The sequence below is a fragment of the Suricata suricatta genome, chromosome 8 (assembly GCF_006229205.1).
Source record: "Suricata suricatta isolate VVHF042 chromosome 8, meerkat_22Aug2017_6uvM2_HiC, whole genome shotgun sequence".
NCBI classification, from domain to species: domain Eukaryota; kingdom Metazoa; phylum Chordata; class Mammalia; order Carnivora; family Herpestidae; genus Suricata; species Suricata suricatta.
In genome coordinates, this window is record NC_043707.1 from 44,238,491 (window position 1) to 44,254,705 (window position 16,215).

Below are 16,215 nucleotides of genomic sequence, written 5' to 3' on the forward strand. Positions count from 1 at the left end.
GCAGGTTGCAAGTTTTGATCAACATAGTGTGCACTAGTTAATGATCGTCCTGGTTACATCCCTTTTAAATAAATCTGCCCGACCCACATCCCAGGTGGCTGTGATAAGGTGGAGCCATGTGTAAGCCAAAATTTCAGGATGTGGAAGCAATGAATAAGTCATTAAGCTTGTCAGTGTAATGAGAGATTATACAATGAGAGTAAGTAGTGGGCTTAGAAAGAAATATGGATCCCATGATAAATTGAATGACCAGTTTGCTTTAGTTCTGATTAGATTTTCCACAAAGGCTTACTCCACGTTAGTTCTTAGCTTCTTGGGAATTCCACACTGAAGCTTCACCAGAAAACCTCCTTTGCTTGGAACAGTTTGAACATGTTGCTCCTAGTTCTTCCTGGCCAGACGTGTCTGAGGAAGCATGATTCCCTGGAAAGGAGGGGGATGAAAGTAAAAGTGCCCAGTGGACTGTGAGTGTGGTATTGCTGCTGCTAAGGACATCATTAAGCATATGGGGGTGCAGGCTGAACCAATGCGGGGACTGTTTTACTTTCCTTACTATGTCCAGTAAGACAGCATTGCCTCCCAAGCTGAGCTTTTAGTCAGTCCTCCTTGGTTAATCATGGTGCTACAGCTTGTTTTCCTTTCCTTGACCCTCATATTTCACCCCACCTATCAGTAATTTTTTTCCTGCATGATATAAAACTGCCAGATGGATCCCTTGCTTTGCTTGATCCCTGGATCATGTGTACGCCTGCTATTCCTGCTGGTACTTGCCACTGGGATTCCGCTGTTTGAGAGGACTGCCAAGGTACATTTGTCATAGCATGGCTCATTATCACACAGACTGAAGGCAGGTCCATGTTTTAAATACAGCTATTGAAATTGATGTAAGAGTCCTGCAAAACTAAAAAAAAAAAAAAAAGCCATTTGTGGAATCTGTCCCCAACATTTCATCATTAAAAAAAAAAATCTGTAGTTATATACTGGTTGCCTTTTTCCCACAATTCTCTGGTCTCATTGCTGAGAGCTCATTTTTGCAGTCTCAGTCTGGCCCCATCTTTGAGACAAACCTTGCTGATGGCAGGGAGAAAGTAAATGAGCTCAGGAAATTCAGCAGCATGTAAACCTTGCATTTTTAATTTTGATCTTACACTTTATTTTAGCAGCTAGATTTCTGCTTTGCTTTGAGATCCACCTGATCCAGGGGTAGGTGGATACAAGAGTCACTTCTGGCTTGGTTACCATGTGCCTCTGGGGATGTTTAAGAAGCTGCTTAAAATCCCTTTATATTTTCTACAGTGCTTTTTACTCATTTCTCACTTGACTAAAAAGAGTCTTATCAGAATCAACCTATTTTATATTTGAAATCCATTTTTAATGGAGCCAGGACTGGAATAAAGCTCTTGTAACTTCAGACTCGTGCTTTTTATTTTAAGGCAACATTTATTTTCTTCCTTAACATACACCTGTTCTGGAACATATGGAAATAAGTTTAATATAGAGAAGTTCTAAATCACCTGTAATCTCACTATCCCATTAATAACCATTGCTAATATTTATGAATTCTTAATCAATGTATATCCTTTTTTATATTGTTGAAGTCATTCTATATATAAAATTTTGCAACCTAAAAATTTGCATCCAATGAATTTGGAAGGTTTATTTTATTTTATTTTTTTACACTGCTACATGTTGATTTGGATCATATTAAATTGGTCCTGAGGCTAAACTATATATCTCAAATCACTTAAAGGCAAAAAAGAAAGAAAGAAAGAAAGAAGAAAGAAGAAAGAAAGAAAGAAAAAAAGAAAGAAAGAAAGAAAAGGAAGGAAGGAAAGAAGGAAGGAAGGAAGGAAGGAAGGAAGGAAGGAAGGAAGGAAGGAAGGAAGGAAGGAATAGAAAGAAAGGAAGGAAGAAAAGGAAAGAAAAGAAGGAAGAAAAAGAAAGGAAAAGAAAAGAGAAAAGATAAAAGAAAAAGAAAAAGAAAAGAGGCACACCTGAGTGACTCGGTCAGTTGGGCTCAAGCCGTGATCTCATGGCTCATGAGTTTAGCCCTGTGTTGGGTTCTGTGCTGACAGCTCAGAGCCTGAAGCCTGCTTGATATTCTGTATCTCCTTCTCTCTGACCTTCCCCTACTTGCCTGCTCTCTCTCTCTCTCTAAAAATAAATAAACATTCAAAAAAAATTTTAAAGAGAAGATAAGAAAGAAAAAAAATGAAAAGAGAAGAAAAAAGAAAGAAAAGAAAAGCGATAGAATCTCCCAGGTGTAACAGAGACTGTCCTATATCCCTGCAACTCTATCAGGGAACATTAAGGCAAGACATTCCTGAGCCAGGTTTGTTGGGTGGGGCATTTTATATAGACCAAAGGGAAGTTTGTAGACAGGCACATAGTAAACATAATACAGGAACTGTCTGATTCCCTCCTCAAACTATGTAAAATTCGAATACCTCTCTCACAGTAGTCAGTGCAGGGAAAGATCTGTAGTACAATCCAAATGGCTATTCTGAGATAGTGTCAAGTATGGGACATAAAGCAAAGCATGCCTTGATTTCTGGGCAAGTGTCTAGAATGGGACATAAAGCGAAGCATGCTCACGATGGGGGAAAACTATGACTGCGAACAATAGCAGGGTTCTGTTTAATCAGCTTCGCCTATGTGGAATGCCAACCTAAAAGTTAAGTGAGAAAAGTCACCACCTTTGCAGTTTCATAGGAAAGGTCCTTGCACTTTCCCCACAATCCCAAGCCTAGACAACTTCGCATCCTTAGTCCCTGAATTCCCACTGATCACTGTTTTTTGGATGAAGGTGTTAAAGAATTTTCTTATTGTGCAAATGCATCATATCAGTAAATCAAGACTTTGAGCTACCGGCTTGGATGAATGCCTAACGCGTAATGAAGATCTGACTCATCACAACAGCGGGGCAGGTCACTTAGCTGTGAGACCAGGATGTGGGCACCTGAAGTGGAAGGAATGATGGAAGGCAACAGTGCCAGCCCTGTGAGGGGGCTCTGCCAGGGAACCATGACAGCACGTATGCACTGGGTACCCAGTGCTAGAGGAGCAGGGAGGAGCAGTGTGAATAAGGAATGACACGGAGAACAACCTTCGCCATTATGGATCCTGGAGAATAAAGATACAGTTCACAGACCTGTAAAGAGCCAGGCTGTTTCATGCTTAGAAAAACAAATTAAGTAAATACGTATTCTTGACATCATAATCATTCCATCTGTGGATGAAGCAGAAAGCTTTCCTTGGGAGCAGCAGTAAGGTTCAGCCATGGCCTGGGGCCCAGACTGCTGGGCAGAGGCCCTTCCTGTTGGGAGAAAGAGTCACATTCCCCTGTTTGTGACAGTCTCAGGATCCACAGGCTGCCTGCAATGTGCAGACTGCATAATTCAGCATGAAGGGTGCCAACAATTTTTGGCCTCGGCTCTTTAACTGGTTTTCATTTAGCAGCAATTTCACATTTTTCCAGGGCGCTTGATGTTTTAATGAAGAAACATTGGGTGACCTTTAGTCAACTTGGCAAAAGAGATGGTGGGTGTTAGGGGTCCAGAATAGTAATTACAGGGCTTACTATCACCATTAAAAATCCCCGAGCAGCCGTTGGTAGTTCATTCTCATGTGGTTTGAAAGAGAAGAATGTTCTATCCTTAAGATAGGACAGTTGTTCATACTCATCAAGTCATGAAGCTGTGCAACCATTTGTGACTTCACAAGCCAGGCTCCTGATGGTGACCAAGGGAACATTACCCATGGAGTGAATTGGGGCCAAAACCCAGGGTGTCATCCCCAGCCCCGTGCCACACGGCTCCCATCGCGGTCTCTCATCCCTCACAGTACATAAATATCGGGTAGAACCAGCCATGCAATCAAGGACATGAATAATCTGCAAATTGACTCAACATCTCATTACATCCCTGACAAAACCAGAACTTTCTTACCAAAGACCAAGCTACCCAAGCCTTCTGCCCACCACACTTCTAACAAAAATGTGTACTAGCCTTTTAGAAAGTGGCCTCCCAGCCACATGCAGGGATTTATTCATTATCCTTGAAGAAGCTTCTATTGGGCAGCAGAATTTTTAGAGCTTGAAAATATGGCTGCTCCACTCTTATAAAGGGCCTTCCAGCTGGAGGCAGTCACCATGACAGGGTGCACCCAGGTCTGTGATATGGGCCTGATCTGGAGCCTGAAGAAAATGTTCAATTGTCTTTCAGCTTTTGTGCCTCAAATCTATGATGAAGACATGGTTCCTCACCCTCCCCATTTGATTCACCAGATGTACAGCGGATGTACAGACTGGTTCCCAGCTCAAGTGAAAATGTGGAGGCCACCACAAAGGACAGCACAGCCATCATTCTGTCACACACATCTGCCAGAAAAGGACCTTCAGGCACTTGGGGTTTTTCACTCTCTGTATTCCATATATGTAATTCCAACCTGCACCTCTTTGCTCTACATTTTGGTCCATTTCACTTTGTCAGTTTTACATTAAAGAGAATCACAAAGCAGAGGCTGTTAAGGTTCTTTTACAGCTCTATGTTGTCAACTGCTTTGAAAAGGTGTATGCAATTTTTTTGCCGCATCCGGTGGTTCAGTCTGTTAAGCTTCTTGTCTCTTGATCTTGCCTCAGGTCATGACCTCCTGGTTCACGGGATCGAGCTCTGCATTGGGCTCTGTATTGATATTACAGAGTTTGCTTGGGATTCTCTCTCCCTCTCTCTCTGCTCCTCACCCACTCACGTGAGCATGCTCTCTCTCTTTCTCAAAATAAACTTTAAAAAGGTTTTAAAAATAGTGTATGCAGTTTTTGATCACACATGATAAAGCAGGTATCAAGCCCCATATCCTTAGTAGATAGCAGAGCCTTGAGCCATATAGTAGGCATTTAGAAAATTGTTTTAATGAATATGTGGTTAACATGACCTAGAAATAAGGCTGCTGAATTAAAATTAGCTTGAGTGTATAAAAATGACTGTATAAAAGGCTACACTACTCTGATAGTTATTGCCAAGAAACAAATATTTCTGTTTCTCCCTTGAGCACATAGGATATTTTGAATAGTAAAATTTCAGTAGAATAATATTACTTCTGGAGAGGATTTTTTTTTCTTTTTCTTTTTTTGGTAACAGAGAGTGAGCCAGCGAGTGTGAGCAGGGGAGGGGCAGAGAGAGAGAGGAAGAGAGAGAATCTTCAGCAGGCTCCACACTCAGCACAGCACAGCCCCTGACATGGGGGGGCTCTATCTCACGACCATGAGATCATGGTGAAATCAAGAGTAGGATGTTCAACCAACTGAGCCACCCAGGTGCCCACTTCTGGAGAAGATTTTTAAGAACTGGGTGCACTGTTACCACTACCTTTCCCTCCTTTATAGGTTAAGAGCAACTCCAGATAGCCATTGCTCCATCATTCTTGTCCTGAAGTAAGGATAATGCAAAGAACACATTGTTGTTTTAAATTATTGGGATTTTGGAGTTGTCACTGCAGCATAGTATAGCTTGTCCTGACTGACAAAGCTCCTCAAATGCTATTTTGCAGACATGAATGTAGAACAGAAAAGAGAAAGAGGCAGACCTTCTCAGCTTGGGATTTTGTTGGAATCTTAAGATAGGCTACTTTCAAGAAGGAACACATGGTGGTCTGCTCACCTCCTCATTGGCTTAGCGATCAACCCAGAGGCTCACTGAGGCTCAGCTGCTTGTGATAAGGACAGAGGAGGATGCATGACTTAGCAGGATTTACTGTTTCCTGGAGCTATTGTTTTGGTCTGATGTGAAGTAGCTAGCTACCTGTGGTGGTAGAGGAAAAATAAGGATGATATGTTGGATTCTACTAAATGTTGGATCACACAAAAATATTTTATTATGTGAAAAGCACTATCATCTATAGCACCAAAAATACTGACAAAGCATTATGTTAAAGACAATGAAGTGATCTTAATTATTCTGTGGAAAAATGGTTAATACTAATTTTAAAGGCTAATATAGCACAGAAAAGTACAAAAAGAAAACAGCAATTACTCAAAACCTACCACCGAGAAATAACCTTGCTTACATGTCAGTAAACATCCCTCCAGGCATCTCTCTGTGCATATATACACCTGTGCACACATGTTTTACATAAATGGGAATATGCTATTAAAGTCGCATTTATTTAAGAACCTAAAGATTTAAAAAATTAAAAATGGTGGCACCTTGGTGGCTCAGTTGGTTAAGAATCCAACTCTTGATTTCAGTTCAAGTCATCATCTCAGGGTTTCTGGGATTGAGCCCTGTGTCAGGATCAGCACTGACAGCACAGAGCCTACTTGGGATCCTATCTGTCTGTCTGTCTGTCTCTCTCTCTCTCTGCCCCTTCCTTGCTCACACATATGTGTGCATACTCTCCCTCTCTCTAAATAAGTAAATGAATAGTCACATTATTTAACTGAATCTAATAGTCATAGTTCTGAGAACTGAGATGCAGGTATGAGCAATCCTTGTTCTGAACCTTACTGTCTAGGGGTAAAGATAGGCATTCAGCAAGAATTTCAAGAGAAGTTAGCGTTGTAATATGGAAAGTCCAAGAAGGTATGCATATTACAAGGAATTTTACTTAACCTAAGGAGTAAGAGACAACTTCCTGAGGAGATGGAGTTTTTTTTTATAAGTTTGTTTATTTTTGAGAGAGAGAAAGAGAGAAAGTGAGCAGGTGAGAGACACAGAGAGAGAATCCCAAACAGGCTCCATACTGTCAGCTCAAAGCCCAATGTGGGGCTTGAGCTCACAAACCATGATATGACCTGAGCTCAAATCAGGAATTGGAAGCTCAACCCACTAGCTACCCAGATGCCTGAGAAATGGTTTTTTTTTTTAAATAAAATACTTATTTTTCTCTACAGCATGTCAAAATAATTACATAATAATTTTCAGTGGTAGTATACTTAATTGTATAAAATTATGTATGTATTATAATTTATTTGCAAGTTCTGTTTAATAAGTATTCAGTTTGTCCATCTTTTTAAATTTCTCATACATAGTACTACAATGGAAGTTTTTTGCTATGCATTTCTTTGCCCTTATATTTCTCTGGGATAAAGACAGAGACATGAGTCATTGGATTAAAAGTTATGCAAATGTTATATTTATGTTTTATGTATATATTTACATATATATATATACACCCAATATATTTTCTAAATTATACATGTACACATATGCATGTAAGTATGTATGTACATTATATACATCAAATACAGATATTGCTATGCTGCCTACAGAAATATACCAAGTTATATACTCATTATCAACGCTTAGGAGTGACAATTCCCCAAATCCCTGGAAGACTCAAAAAATGTACATCATTAAGTCACTTTGTTAATGTTGCCAACATGATAGGTGGGGAAACCTTTATTTTGTTTGCTTTTCACTAATCACCGTGAGGCTATACATTGGGTGTGGTGAGCAGGATGCAGATGATCTTATTAGACACATGGCAGCCAGAGGGTGGGAGATCACCTCATGAAAATTTGGGAATCTTCTGTGTTAGTAAAGTTTTAGATATTCACTCCTTTACTCCCTTCCTCTCTAAACCTTCAGGACTTAATGGTCAACAGCCAAGAGACTAGTGGTACAGGGCATGCTGAGGTATCTCCTTTATGGCAAAGTACAACTTACTGCATTTTGAACCCTCCACCACTAAGTAGGAGGCACCGTATTTGGTAGTCCTCTTTCAAATTGGAAAGTAGCCCATCTCATACCTGGGAATAATGTGTTAACCCATTTACCAGGTAACTCAGAGGATGTTAGTTCTGAATATGGCTCAGTGCAAGAAATAGCTTCATAAGAGGTCCTCTTGCCATATGGATCTTCTGACCCAGCAGAGGGAATGCCTACAGAGGTGGTTAGGGACTGGATACGGATGCAACATGGAGCTCCAGCAGTTAGCGCTTGGATGTGTATATTCAGGGCAGGCTCCCAGAATTCTAAAATAAACCGTGTCTCTACAACCCATATTATCTACCATTTGATAAACAGTGGTAGGGCCTAGGAGAGCCTGAGAGCCTGACCCTGGGATAGCAAGTGAGTATATGACCATAACTGTTTGCTATGACCTATCTTCAGATCCAACCAGGTAAGCAGCAAGAGAGCGCGTCAGCGACCCACTGAATGATGGAAATAGAAAACCCAGCATTGGGCCTGAGAGGGTCAAAACAGTGCAAGTAAATTTCATGAACAGATGGTTCAACAGTCTCAAGAACCCGGAACTCCTCTCCCTCAGTGTGGCCTCCTGGCAGTAGTGACACAGATCTCTACAAACAATTGAAAATCAAGGGAAAAATCTCAGCTCACACGTGAGTTGCCATAATAGCAACAAATGAATTACTATCACACTCTAGCTGCACTTGCGGGGAGCTGCTTAAAAAGAGTAGCGAAGAGAAATTCCCTAAGCATGCAAAACTGCACACTCTACACTTGGTGGATTCATTTGTAGGAAGGACACAGAGCCTGAAGTATGGCTTTCATGGACTCTTGAGCCCGTGACAAAGGCCTTCAGTGCTTAGTCCAGAGTCCGGAAGGAGCAAAACTGAAAAATAGAAGACTAGTAATTCTGGGAAAGAGGCATGGGCTATAGGAGAGGACACAAGGAGCAATCCTGGGAAGTACTAGTCTCCTGGCTGTTAACCATTAAGTCCTGAAGGTTTACAGAGGAATCGGGTGAAGGAGTGAATATCTACTCTTAGCAGCTTCTCTTACCAACAGGGCTCTGGGCACTCACCTCAGTGTCCTCACTGACCCAGGATTGACTGATAAAGAACGAATGGGGCAGGCATTCTTCCCTGGAGAGGAAAGAATAGAATTAACCTGTTCCCCAATGCTCTGTTTTTGCCCCTCTTCCCAAGGCTTCTGTCCCCAGGGGACTCCCTTTAGGGGTTTCTAACAGTTTTAAAGTTCATTCCTAAAACTCCATCTACTTTGAGGTTTCTGTGATTTCTGTAGAGTTGATTTAGGGCCAAAGAGCAGAACCTTTTCTAGTTCATTATCTGCCTGAATTACTGTTCTCAGTTTTCTCAGCAATGGGATTGGGGTGAAAAGGAGTGCAGAGAAAAAAGAAAGGTTAGAGCAAACAAAGAAAACAAAAGAAGCTGGGAGATCTGTGGGGAAAAGAAAAGGATGCTGAAAGAGGAGAGAAAAACATACATAGTTCCTGGACTTTTCATATATTTGTGGTTCAAGTTAAGTCATTGCCTGACTTCATTGGAACAAATTAGGTCCAGTTTCCCAAACAGTCTCCATGGTCATATGAATGATAAGTAATCACCGGATCATTTCTTCCACAGCCACTGGGGCATTAATCTTGAAATCCTAGGCAAGGCTCAGAAATGTGTGAGACAGTGGGAGAAGGGAGGGTCTCTGCACAATTTCCAGTTCAGAGATTTCCCCGAAGTTACAGAATAAGCTCTTTCTATTAGTCCCTTGACTTTAAACGGACTTTTCAGGTATATTTTTGATAAGTTGACATAAAATTAGATATTTCAAATATTTTGCTTTTCTTTTACCCTTCCCTATATGTAGTCAGGGGAGGCTCACACCAGGCAAGTGTTTTGATTTCACTGTCAGTGTGTAGGATTTCATTGTTGTCATTACTGTGTTTATCACATTCCTCCCGGTTATGGGCCATTAGCATTCCACCAAAAAATATAAATTCTGAAACGCAAGGTGAGTCAATGGGCTAGATATCCTAGAAGCTCCTAAACCCACCCCAGCACACATGGGAGGCCTCTCCCATCTGGCCAGACCTAGCAGCTGAAATTCACCCCTGGGGCTTCTCGCTCCTGTCAATCACCCCATCCTGCTGTGAACACCACATAGCTGGTCCTCTCACACCAGCTCTCAGGCCGGCAGAACAAGGAACCACATGGGCTCTGGTCCACACTGCTAAGGCCCATGACATTCCTGGAGATAGCAATGAATCAGTGCACGTCACCACTACAGCATCTCTGCTGTGCCCAGAGTCCTTCATCCCAGAGGGTCCCCAGATATTTTGCAAGCTGATACCTTGGCCAAGCTGTGCATAAGCCTCTTGCTTCATCCGCCACTGTGACCCATGCACAGCACCTCAGTGGTGGAATGCAGCAGCTGTTCGGCAGCCGCACCACAATCCCATGGACCTCAGTTTGGGACAGGAAGCCAAGAAGAATACCATATCCAATTGAAAGGACAGGAGGGAATTTCAGGAGGTAAAACTCCCTGAGCCAAACTTGGAGGCTGGCCAGGACACCTGGTTAATACTCTTGCTCTCCCCAGAAAGCATGGTGACTAGTGACCACCGACAGCCCCCCTCTAAGCTCCACTGGCCCGCATACACCAAGCCATGTCCTTCTAAGACTAACTGTAAACTCTAAGCCACCTGAGGAAATAAGAGTAAAATATGGTAAGTACTAAGGTCACCTCATCTCACACCTGCTGGGTTTAGCTAATATCACCTTAGAAGGAATAGGCACATCTCTGAGGTACATAGAAGGTATGACATTAGAGGGATATCAAAATCTAAGGAAGTATCCAGTGTTTGGAGTTGAGGGTATGGATCATAGCCAGAAAGGTGGTTAGAGGGGCCATGTTTTGTCAGCTTTGATGACTCTATGCAAGTGAGAGGTAAGTAATTCACCAAACCAATGATTTTACTCAAAAGGAATGGAGTAAGTCTTTATAGGTAAACTCTTTGAAGAAGTGTTCAGTTAAATAACAATAAAAGTACTGTCACAATAACAACTACTACTCTTACTACTATTGTAATAAACAATATTATTATGTGTGAGGTACTGCATCAGGCACTTCACATTCTCACGTAGTCCTCGCGGTAGCTCTCAATGATAAATATTATCATTATCCCCATTTTACACGGGAGTAAACCAAAGAACAAAAAGCTAAGTGATTCGGCCAGGATCACACAGACCGTAAGTGGTGGCATGCGGCTGTGACTTCAGAAAGACAGTCTAGCTCCTGTGCGTGCTGTCATCATTCCCATTGTTGTCCTTCCCTTGCCACCCTGTATTGGTTTAAAGAAAAAAAGATCCAGGTAACATCACAAGAGTCATACACTTTGTGGTCCTAGAGAGGCACCATATACAGAACACAAACGATAAAACCAGCTTTAATTGGGAACGTATAGGGCCACTTACTCCCTCCACAAACATTTCTCGAACATCCATAGAGTGCCTGATGCCATGCTAGAGGTAACAGTGCATAAGGTAGGCATGGGTCTGGGGTGTTGGCACTTAAACGTTAGTGGCCATCCATATCGTCCCCTGTATCCTTCAGCAACTACCTTCTGAGGACCTTTGGAGTAGTCTTCCAATAATACCCAAAGGGCAATTTCTAGAATGGAAGTTTCAATTTAGCTTTGAATTGTCAACTCACTTATCCACTTGAGAACCACAAATTACTTTCATCTTATGAGAACCACATCTTGTGAGAACCACAAATTACTTTCATCTCTTTATAATATATCTATTAGGTAATACTTTAAAGAGCACCTCTGAGGGAAATTAAAAGTAATGTATGAAAAAGTCCAAGAAGAGCATGCAGTGACTGGGGTGGGGACAATATAGTTTATATAGAAACACACATATCTGGTTGATGGTTTGTTACCCTTCCAAACGACACCAGCCTTTTATAATGGTTATTTTTATACATCCACTTGGCTAAGCCACAGTGCCTAGATATTTAGTCAGACATTGTTCTAGATGTCTGTGAAAGTACTTTTTAGGTGAGTTTAACATTTAAATCAGTAGATTTTGAATAAAGGAGATTGTCCTTTATAATATGGAAAGGCCTCAGCCAATTGGTTCAAGGCCTTAATGGAAACAGGCTGACACCCCCCAGGGAAGAAGGAAGTTTTCCAGCAGACTGCCCATGGACATCTACATCAAATCCTTCCTTGGTCTACAGCCTACCTGTATACCTTGGACTTGCCAGCCTCTACAGTGATGTGAGCCAATTCTTTAAATCTCTCTGTCTCTCTATCTTTCTTTCTCTATCTCTGTCCCTCTTTTTCTCTCTGTCTATGCACACACATCCCCTACTGGTTCTGCTTTTCTGGAGAAGTCTAATACACCTCATAACAGCCATTATCTGTCCTCCTCCATTCTACCTCTCCCAGAAAGACATTGTGTAAAAATTTCAGGCAGGAGAGCAAGTTGACCAAGGACATACCTTCCATTAGGCCTTATTGAATGACTCTTAAATTATTTACTTTAGGCTCCTGCACAGTTTTGCCATGTTGGCCTTGAAGTACTCGGAGACTAGGTGGAATGCAGAAGGAAGTTAGAGAAACAATGAGGGACTAGTTTAAGCAAGTCCCAAGGTGAATAGGAAAGTCAAGTCCTATTTTAGGGCTGCAAGAGTATCAGTGGCAGGTCCAAATATGAGTGAGCAGATAGAAGTTTGGAATTGGAAGATGGGGAATGGGCTGGCTATCAGGCTATAATGCTTACTTTGAAGGCACTGTGAGGTGAGGCAGGCTGAAAGAAGCTTCAAGTCTCGACCAAGAGCTGGCTTTGCTAGGTGAACTGGGACAGCCTCAATCCCTGGGTGCATGAAGATGACCGTCTTTTATGGCACCTTGCATCTCATTTCTGGCCAGTGGTTTTCAAACTGAGCCATAACTCGAACCGCCAAACATTAGCAGCTGTGAGGGTAACTAGTGTAAGAGAATAACAGCGAAGGCAAGAAGATCATTTAGGAGCTACTGCAGTCATCCAGACAAGGAGTGATGGTGGCTTGGACTTGGGCTATAGTGGTTGAGATGGTGAGAATGGGTGCCTTCAGGAAATACTGGAAGGTAAAGCAGTCAGACTTGCTGATGGATTAGAAATGGAATGTGAGGGGGGAAAGGGGATGAAGCATGACTCCTGGGTTCAGGGTAGCAAATGATGCTATTTATTGAGATGGGGAGCACTGGGGGATCAACAAATTTGAGGGAAAACCATGAATGCTATTTTAAACATGTCATTTTAAAATTTCTATTAGATGTGAAAAAATATCAAGCAGCAAATGTATATTTGTTTGAGCTCAGGGAAGAGGTCAGGATAGAGATATAAGTTAGAAATCTTTAGTTTATAGTTGGCCCTTCAAAATCCTGACATTGGATATAATCACCTAAAATTCTCAACACTAGGTGCACATTAAAGTGCTCCAAAGAGGTTTGAAGAAGTGTGTCATCCTGGGGCACATCCAGAGCCAAGAAATAAGAGTCTTTTATGTCAGGCACTATTTCCATCGTTTATTTTTTTTAAGTTTATTTATTTTGAGAGGTAGAGAGAATATGCACACATGAGCAGGGGAAGGGGCAGAGACAGAGAGGGAGAGAATCTCAAGCAGGCTCCATGCTGTTAGTGCAGAGCCTGATGTGGGGCTTGATCCCACAAACTGTGAAATTATGACCTGAGCCAAAATCAAGAGCTGGACACTTAGCCAACTGAGCCACCCGGGTGCCCCTATTTATTATTAGTTTACATTCTCCCTGTGATTCTAATGAACTTTTGTGTTTTATTCCCCAAGTTGTGCAGATTCCTTTGCCTCTCCATCCTCCAATATGTGTTTTTCCCAAGGCTCTGCCCTCCACCCTCTTCTGTCCTCACTCCACAGACAGGAGTCTGCCTGGCATGGGCATCCGTGCTCTTTCAAATACCAAAGGTGGGCTGATATTACCAAGTCTAACCCTCTAGGCCAAATCTTTCCCTTGATCTCTGGAATCACATATCCCAGTAGACTTCTCTCTTTGGATGTCCTCCAGGCCCTCATACTTAGCAGTCATGACTGATCATATCTTCTTTCCCCCCAAATCTCCCTTCCTCTGCTATGGCTCTGGCTTCCAAGTATCTACCCAGGACAGAAATATGAGAATCAACCTAGATCTGTTCTTCTCCCTTACCTACTTGCTTAGCTCATCAACCCCAAAATTACATTTATCCTCCTTTCAATGCTCTTTTCTTTTCTTTTTTGTACCTCCCTTCAAATGTATTGTGAATTTGCATGGTAACTTATAAGAAAACCATGTTTTGTATTTGTGTTACTTTTAAATGCTTATTTATATAGCTTTCCATATATGATTTAATGTATGATCATTTATTTCATTGATTAGGGTGGGCATGTAAAGTATTGTCTCCTCTTTTCTGTTGTTTTTATATAAGATACTTTCCTCTCTTTTCCATTGTTGAATTCAAGCCCTCATCATTTCTCTATTACTTATCACTCTTGCTCTAGCCCATCTCATTCTTTTCCATGCTTGACAAGACTAACAGAAGACCTTAAAATAAAACCCTGATGGCTTGATCAAAAATATTTAGTCACACTCACATGCCTGAAAGAACACATCTGAACACCCAATGCCTACAAAACTGTATCTAAACTCCTTACTCCAGCAGCATCATCTCCTTGTCTAGCCTCTGCAGGGTCCTTACTTGGCCTGGTTTTTGATTGTTCTATCACCTTTTTCAAACACACATCTTCAGCCTCAGACACGGCTTGTAGTCACAAGCACACAAGAATTACTTGTAGTCCTCCAGCAATTCGCTCTGTCTCTGTTTCATCTCTCAAGGCTTGGCATATGGCTTCCTCTGCCAGAGTGGTCTCCTACCTTTCTAGATCCAGCCAAGCTATAGTCAGTCTTCATGGTCAGCTCTTGTATGAAACACTCTGGACTTCTCCAAGGGGCCTCTCTCTCCTAACTTTGGTCATACATTTTATATATCTCCATCATAATAGTTACCCTTTATGATGTATACTATTTCTTTTTCTACTGTTTTTCTGTTAAGGAGGCCCTCCAATTATACAAGCTTCAGATCCCACAAAACCTGACCGTATCTTTTCTCATGTTTGTACCCAAAGTAGCTACTATAGTGTGTTCTCTTTTTTTAATGTTTTTATTTATTATTGAGAGACAGAGAGAGAGCATGATCATGGGAGGCACAGAAAGAGGGGGAGACACAGAATCTGAAGGAGACTCCACAGAGCCCGATGCAGGGCTTGAACTCGCAAACTGTGAGATCATGACCTGAGCCAAAGTCAGGTCACCCAACTGAGCCACCCAGGTGCCCCTAGTATGGTGTGTTCTACAAATTAGTTGCTTAGTACTCACCATCCGTTGAGTGTCAAGTGAATTAATCAAATTAAAACTTTCATTTTACTGGAAGAGAAAATTTATTGTGGCCAAGAAAAATATGGGGTTTGTAAGTAGAGAAATATGAATATGGGTCAGAGCTCTGCCACTTCCTAGATATGTGATTTTGAGAGATTTTGTTAGCTTAGTTGCAAAATGAGGGTAATAATAGTATTTAACTCATAGAAACACTCTTGTTTTTCAAATGTTTATTCATTTATTTTTGAAAGTGAGAATGGCTTTTAGATTTAGTGCCAAAGGAAGGATTTTCCCTTCTGTGCCTCAAAACTTCCATGCATTCATTTATTAAAAGGCTTAGGTAAGTTATTCATTGTAAATTAATTGAGTTTTGATTCATTTTTAAATGACAACTCCAACTTCAAAATAAATTTTAAAAATTACACAAAACCTTGCTACTGGCTCTGGGAGTTGCACCCAAACTAGGCACAGTAAGCTAGAACAAAAATTATGAAAACATACTCCCTACTCCTTTGAGACAAATGACAGTTCCTCTTTTGAAAGGGAAAAGTCAGCTGTCCAATGCCATAGCAGCATGAACTTTATTTCAGATGACTCTGTCAAAATGATACTCTCCAAAAAGGTGGAACTGATTTCACCATATCAACAAAATGGTCTGCTCTTTGGAAAACATCACACCAAAAATATTTTAGATTCATCAGCCAAGGACTTAGGATACCTTCGTGTGTGGTGGCCATGATTCCATAGCCAGATGTATCTTGAAAATAAATGGGTCAGAAGAAAAATTGGAAAAGGTTCCAAAGAGAAAACTCTAATCTTAAATGATGGACATAAAGTAATTTTCAAATTGAATCTCCATTCACAGTATGCTGACTAGGTTGCACAGAAGATCTGGTGAGATAAATCAGCCTACCAGCCCATGCAGTCAGACAAAACAGAAAGGATGCCGTTGTTTCACACAGCAGTCTTCACAGGACCCCACTTGGAACCCACACAAAACCATTCAGTTAGGCAAATCCTAACTCAGTGAATATATGAAGTGTTAATAATGTATTTAACATTGACAGAGAGCCCACAAAGCTCTGT

General features: G+C 41.4%; 1 long non-coding RNA gene across 3 annotated transcripts; it reads right to left on the reverse strand.

Annotated features, from left to right (window-relative positions):
- Positions 1-237: 237 nt before the first annotated feature.
- Positions 238-14,718, reverse strand: LOC115299270. Of its 3 annotated transcripts, XR_003912082.1 has the most exons (6): positions 14,629-14,718; positions 12,485-12,690; positions 10,945-11,037; positions 8,767-8,827; positions 5,658-5,798; positions 238-423 (listed from the first exon to the last, which is right to left on the reverse strand). It is a non-coding gene; the product is annotated as an uncharacterized LOC115299270 (long non-coding RNA). The 3 variants fall into 3 exon arrangements; XR_003912081.1 differs by lacking the exon at positions 8,767-8,827; XR_003912083.1 differs by lacking the exons at positions 238-423; positions 8,767-8,827 and adding an exon at positions 774-901.
- Positions 14,719-16,215: the final 1,497 nt, after the last annotated feature.